Consider the following 7093-nt stretch of genomic DNA (forward strand, 5'->3'; position numbering starts at 1 on the left):
TGTGAGCCCCTCATCAGGTTCTGTGCTGACAGTGCAAAGCCGACTTGGGATTCTCTCTCTGTGCCCCTACCCAACTCACGTGTGCACACACTCTCTGTCTCTCTCTCAAAAATAAATAAACTTAAAAAAGAATTTTTAAATAAAACAAAAATAAAAAATTTAAAAACTTCATATTTTGTAATATCTGGGAGGGGGTCATCAATGTGGAAGGCAAGAAAGTTGCTTACATTTCTCTGACCTGACACTTTTTTTTTTTCTTGACGGAATGCTTCACAAATTTGTAGGTTATCCTCATGCAGGACCATGCTAATCTTCTCTTTGCAGTTCCAATTTTAGTATTTGTGCTGCTAAGTGAGCACTGAACTGGCACTTTTAGCTGTGTTACCTTTAGCAATTCATTTGATCCACAGACCTCCAGCTCCAAATATGGAGCTGAATTCGATCATTTCATAGATTCTGCTAAAAATCTTTGAGTCCACAAAAGGAACAGGCCCACAGAAACTTTCTTCTTTAGAACAGTGGCACAACAGGGAATTTCAGCTCGATAAATTTTAGAATGCTAAATTTGGATTTGAAAAATTAGAAATTGATTTTATTTATTCCTCCAAATATTTAACTTGTATATTCATAGATAAAATACTGTGACTCAGATACACTGAATGGTTCCTGGTAAAGACCAAAAAAAAAAGGGGGGGGGGGACAGAAAGAAATACAGAAAGATAGAAATGCATAAAGATATATCATACGTGTTAATGACATATAATTTTAAAATAATAAAATTATCATCCTCCTCCAGCCCAGCCAAATCTGATAATGCATACTTTTGTTAATATATTTAATACATTGAGGAATATCGCTTATAATCACTGTATATAGACAAATATGAGAAGATAGTATTTTAGTTCCCAAAGAAACATTTCATATTTTCATATTTTATGAAACCATATTTTATATGGCTTAATGTTTTCTGATTAGACTTTCATCTTCAACAACATCTTTTATCTCAGTTCTAGTGTAGGCTTCACTTAATTATGCCTATGAAAAATTTTCCCTCAGAATGTCCCCTAATCCTGAACTTTCTCTAAGCTCCTCTTAAACTGAGTAATATATGTCTTACCTTAACATTATTTAATACGTTCCTTAAATAAGAAGAGTAGAGTTTGGAGGCTTCCACTCATATTAACTCATATTTCCCCTGTGGTTAAGAGATCCCCTTTCTCTACTCCCAAAAAATCCAAATATTGTTTTAATTTTACTTGCATTCTCATATATATTTCCACATTGTAAGCTATTTTCTAAAATATGAATCAAAGTAATAGGAAAATTAAACAAATCTGGCCAGCTTAGCATTTTCCATGTTTAGTTGTTATATTTTGTCCTTCAGAACAAAACTCCACACAAGGTAAAGAAAAGATAGTAAATATCAGAAAGATTATGGAGCCGCCAAAGTGTGCAGGAAGCCAACATGAATATGAGGAAATTCATGAACAAATCTGCCCAAATGTGTTTATAAATGATTAAATTAATGAATAAAATGATATGGTTCTGGAATTTGCTTGAAAATGATCAGGGTTGGGGGTGAAGGTGGGGATAGGGAGTGGGGAATAGAGTACAGATTAAACAATACTATATGTCATGGGATGATAGTTGTTTAACATGGCTGATGGGTACATGGGGTCTGTTATATGATCCTTTCAACTTTTGTGTACGTTTAAATTTTTGTAGAAAAAATATTAGTCTGTTACACTAAATGCTTAATTTATAAATAATTAAACTAGGTATTTTTTATCCTGAAATATCTTTTTTAAAAAACCAAACTACAGTAAATTATTCACTCATTAAATATAAATGTTTAATAAAGTAATCATAGATTTTTATACACTAGCTTCCTTTACCAAATAATGTATTAATCTTAAAATGTGCTGGCGACGTTTTGGAGTATATTCATCAAACATAAGCTAATAATTATCATTCTACCTTTTTTTCTTTTTATTTCCTAGAGAATTACACAAACAGGTTTGGCTTCCCATTGCTTTCTTATTAGCTCAAAACACACTGAGCTAAAGTGAACAGACCAGGGTACAATTATTCAGTCTGTATTTGATTGGCAACTGATAAGCACTGCCCCCAAATCTGTTCCATGGGTTGATTGATTGGTGAATATTTAATCCACGCAGATGCTCAAAATTAATTTGCTGCAACAGGACTCCCCTTGATGCTTTATTCACTCAGTCAGCATCTATCAAATACTCTCTCTTCTTTTTTTAACCTTAACCAACTCATTCCAACAAATATATTTTGAGCACCTATAGTGTGCAGGCCATGGTTTTAACCTAGGAATTATATTAAGGCTCATTTGCTGCTCATAGAAAAGGACTCAGAAAAGCACATGGGAAACTATAAGACAAAGCAGAATAAGTACAATACTACAGTGGGCTGAATAATAGCTCCTTCAGAATGCTTACATCTTAATCCCCCAAACCTGTGAATATGTTACCTTACATAATAAAATATACTCTGAAGGTGACATTAAAGTAAGGATTTTGAGATGAGGAGATTATCTGGATTATCCAGATTAACACACTGTAATAAAAAAGGTCATTATAAGTGAGAGGAATACAGGAATGTCAGAGTCAGAGATTTGAAGATGCTATGCTGTTGGCTTTGAAGATGGAAGGACCCACAAGCCAAGGAATGCAGGTGACTTCTGGAAGCTGGCAAAGGTAAGGAAACAGATTGATTCATAGAGCACAATCCTTCTAATGCTTTGGTTTTAGCCTCATAATACCCATTTTAGAGTCCTGACCTCCAGAAACTTGAGACCTTCAGAACTTGATTTATGTTCCTTTAAGCCACTTTATGTTTTTAAGTCACTAAGTTTGGGGGTAATTTGTTACAGCAGAAATAGGAAACAGACAGATAGGAACAAAATTACTTCTGACTAGAGACATCAGGAATAGTTTTCTGGAGGAGATTAAATGGAAATATAACAGAGATCTCACTTCTGCATCCTTTAGATCTGTACTGTCTAGTACAGTAGTCACTAAATACATGTGGCTAAATTTAAACTAGAACTAAAAATAAAATTTTTAGAGGATTTAAGATGGCATAGAAATAGGGGGACCCTAAGCTTGCCTTGTCCCTCAAACACAAGAAATCAATCTGAGAACTGAGAGAACAAACAGCATGTCCACAGTAGAAAAATGACCACTTCATGGAAAGTAGGAGCTGCGGAGAGTGGATTTGGGGGAGAAAAGAGCTGCAGGTGCTGCAGAGGGGAGGGAGCCCTGGTCACAGAGAAAGGAGCAAGAGAGAGAATAAGAGTGAAAACATGCACAGGGAATTGTACAAGAAAAACTTCCCCAAAACCAGTGACTGGGAAAAGGAGAGGGGGTGACCATTGCAAGTTTTTATAAGCAACAGAACTCAAAGTCTGAAGTTGTAGAGTTCTGCACCATCACCAATGTCATACCTGGCAGGATTCATGATGCTCTGGTGGGGAAGAAAGGCAGAGACCCTGGAGCAGGCAGCATGGTCTGAGGATCCCCTGGGTCACAGGTGGACAAACAGTTCCTCTTCTTGGAATGCATTTGGGAGTGATGGCACAGCCTCTTCAGGGACAAAAGACCCAGTGGACACCATTGAGCTGCCTTGTTCGCTAGCATAGGAACAGGGATGCTGGCTCAAAGCAGTAAGCCTTGGTGCCAACTTTCTTTTGCACTTTGTCATAAAATCAAAGCTGCTGCTTGGTCTTATGACCATTTTCTGGGACAAACAAACACTGTTTGTGCAGCGAGACCCTCCTCCACAGGATCAGAGTGGGTCCATGCCACAGGGGTCTCCGAAGTTTGGAATTTTGAAACCCAGCTGCACCTGAGATAAAATACAGGGGTGCTGTGCCGTCTGGCAGGCAGACAGCTCAGAAGAAGGCAAGGTGAAGGCAGGGATCTGGCAGAAGCCAGCTACAAGGTGGGGGGGGGGGGGTGATTGTTGGCTCTTCTGTGAGGGCTTCCTGAGGAGTGGCAGGCACACAGTCCTCACTCCCAAGACAGATATGAGAGACAGCCAAGCCATCTCCCTCCACAACACTGACCAACTTCTGTAAGCAAAACAGCAATGCCAAGTGGAGGCTAGAGCTGCTTACACCTGCGCCCTGCAGGTGCATCTCTACTAGGTCAAATCCTTTGAGAATCAGCTCAGGAGGCCCCACTCCACCAAAGACAGCACAAACCTTTCATACGCCCCAAGTTGAAGTATCATAGGTGCTGAAAATCTTCAGCTCTATGGGTAATAGGATCTAGCTTCCTTTGTTTTTGTATTTTTTATGGGATACAGAAAAATCAACTTTTAAATTTTATTTTATTTTATTCTTTATTTTTTACAATTTTTTGGATCTATCCTCTTTTAACAAGCAGACCAAAACAGACCTAGGATTTAGCTTCCCTTTCCTTTTTTTTTTTTTTTTTTTTGGACCTCTTTTTTTTTTTTTTTTTTTTTTTTTTTTTAATTTTTTTATTTATTTTTGGGACAGAGAGAGACAGAGCATGAACGGGGGAGGGACAGAGAAAGAGGGAGACACAGAATCGGAAACAGGCTCCAGGCTCTGAGCCATCAGCCCAGAGCCCGACGCGGGGCTCGAACTCACGGACCGTGAGATCGTGACCTGGCTGAAGTCGGCCGCTCAACCGACTGCGCCACCCAGGCGCCCCTTTGGACCTCTTTTTAATATAGCTATCACTCTCAGGAGCAACCACAAACAAAACAAAATAAAACAAAAAGAGTGTCCTTGACAAAATGACAAGTGGAGGAATTCACCCCAAAAGAAAGAACAGGAAGAAGTAATGGCCAGGGATTTAATCAATACAGATATAAATAAGATGTCTGAACTAGAATTTAAAACAATTATAAAGACACTACCTGGGCTTGAAAAAAATAAAAGCATAGAAGACAATAGAGAATCCCTTACTGCAGAGATCAAAAAAAGAAAAAAAAAAAAACTAGTCAGGCCAAAATAAAAAACACTATAACCGAGATGCAAACCTAAATGAATGCCAGGACAACAAAGATGGATGAATCACAGGGATAAATCAATGATGTAGAAGATAAAATTATGAGAAAAAATGAAGCTGGAAGGAAGAGGGAAATAAAGATATTGGATCATGAATGTAGACTTAGAGAACTCAGCAACTCCTTAAAATGTAATAACATTCATATCATGAAAGTCCCAAAAGATGAAAAGCGAGAAAAAGGGGCAGAAGTTTTATTAGAGAAAATTTTGCTGAAGACTTCCCTAATCTGGGGGAGGAAACAGACATCAAAATCCAAGAAGCACAGAGAAGTTCCATTAAATTCAACAAAAGTCAGCCATCATGAAGACATAGTCAAATTCACAAAATACTTAGACAAGAAGAAACTCCTGAAAGCAGCAAGAAAAAAAAATCCTTAACCTACAAGGGAAGACAGATAAAGTTCACAGCAGACCTATTCACAGAAACTTGATAGGTCAGAAGGGAGTGGCATGATGAATTCAATGTGCTGAATGAGAAAAATATGCAGTCAAGAGTACTTTATCCAGCAAGACTGTCATTCAGAATAGAAGGAAAGATAAAGAGTTTCCCAGACAAACAAAAACTAAAGGAGTTCGTGACCACTACACCAGCCTTGCAAGAAATATTAAAGGGGACTCTTTAAGTGGGGGGAAAAAAGACCAAAAGCAATAGATTACAAAGAAACAGAGAACATCATCAGAAACAACTTACAGGCTGCACAAAGGCACTAAATTCATATCTTTCAATAATCACTCTGAATATAAATGGACAAAATTCTCCAATCATAAGACAAAGGTTATCAAAATGGATAAAATAAAAAATAAAAAGACCCATCTATCTGCTGCCTACAAGAGACTCATTTTAGACCCAAAGATGCTACCAAATTGAAATTGAAGGGATGAAAAGCCATCTATCATGCTAATGGACATCACAAGAAAGCTGGAGTAACCATACTTATATCAGACAAACTAGATTTAAACAAAAGACTGTAACAAGAGATGAAGAAGGGCATTACATCATAATTAAGGGGTCTATCCATCAAGATATTACATTATAAATATACATGTCCCCAACTTGGGCACCCAAATATATAAATCAATTAATAACAAGCATAAAGAAACTCATTGATAATAATACAGTAACAGTAGGGGACATATGATCTAAGCATAAAATCAATAAGGAAACAATGGCTTTGAATGACACACTGGACCAGATGGACTTAACAGATATAGTCAGAACATTTCATCCTAAAGAAGCAAAATACGAATTCTTTTCGAATGCACGTAGAACACATTTGAGGGTCACAAATCAGCCCTCAATAAGTACAAAAGGATTGAGATAATACCATGCATATTTTCAGACTACAGTGCTATGAAACATGAAGTCAGACACAAGAAAAAATTTGGAAAGACCACAAATACATGGAGATTAAAAAACATCCTACTAAAGAATGAATTAATTAACTAGGAAATTAAGGAATAAATTAAAAAGTATATGGAAGCAAATGAAAATGAAAACATGATAGTCCAAAACCTTTGGGATGTAGCAAAGACAGTCCTAAGAGGGAAGTATATTGCAATACAGGCTTAACTCAAAAAGCAAGAAAAGTCTCAAATACACAACCTAACCTTACATCTAAATGAACTAGAAGAGGAATAGCAAATGAAGCCTAAAGTCAACAGAAGAAGGGAAATAATAAAGGTGAGAGCAGAAATAAACGGTATAGAAACAATAACAACAACAACAAACCAGTAGAACAGATCAACAAAACTAAGAACTGGTTTGTTGAAAGAATTAACAAAATCGATAAATCCCTAGCCAGACTTATCAAAAAGAAAAAAGAAAGGACCCAAATAAATTAAGTCATAAATGAAAGATAAGCAATCACAACCAACACCACAGAAATACAATTATAAAAGAATATTATGAAAAGTTATATGCCAACAAACTGGGCAATCTGGAAGAAATGGACAAACTCCTAGAAACATACAAACTACCAAAACTGAAACAGGAAGAAATATAAAATTTGAACAGACCCATAATCA

At 36.8% G+C, this 7093-nt stretch overlaps 1 non-coding gene across 1 annotated transcript; it reads right to left on the bottom strand.

Annotated features, from left to right (window-relative positions):
- Positions 1 to 254: 254 nt before the first annotated feature.
- LOC122220834 lies at positions 255 to 359 on the bottom strand. Its single transcript, XR_006203010.1, has one exon. It is a non-coding gene; the product is annotated as a U6 spliceosomal RNA (small nuclear RNA).
- Between the last annotated feature and the right edge of the window lie 6734 nt (positions 360 to 7093).

Source organism: Panthera leo, chromosome B2, assembly GCF_018350215.1.
Source record: "Panthera leo isolate Ple1 chromosome B2, P.leo_Ple1_pat1.1, whole genome shotgun sequence".
Lineage (NCBI taxonomy): Eukaryota > Metazoa > Chordata > Mammalia > Carnivora > Felidae > Panthera > Panthera leo.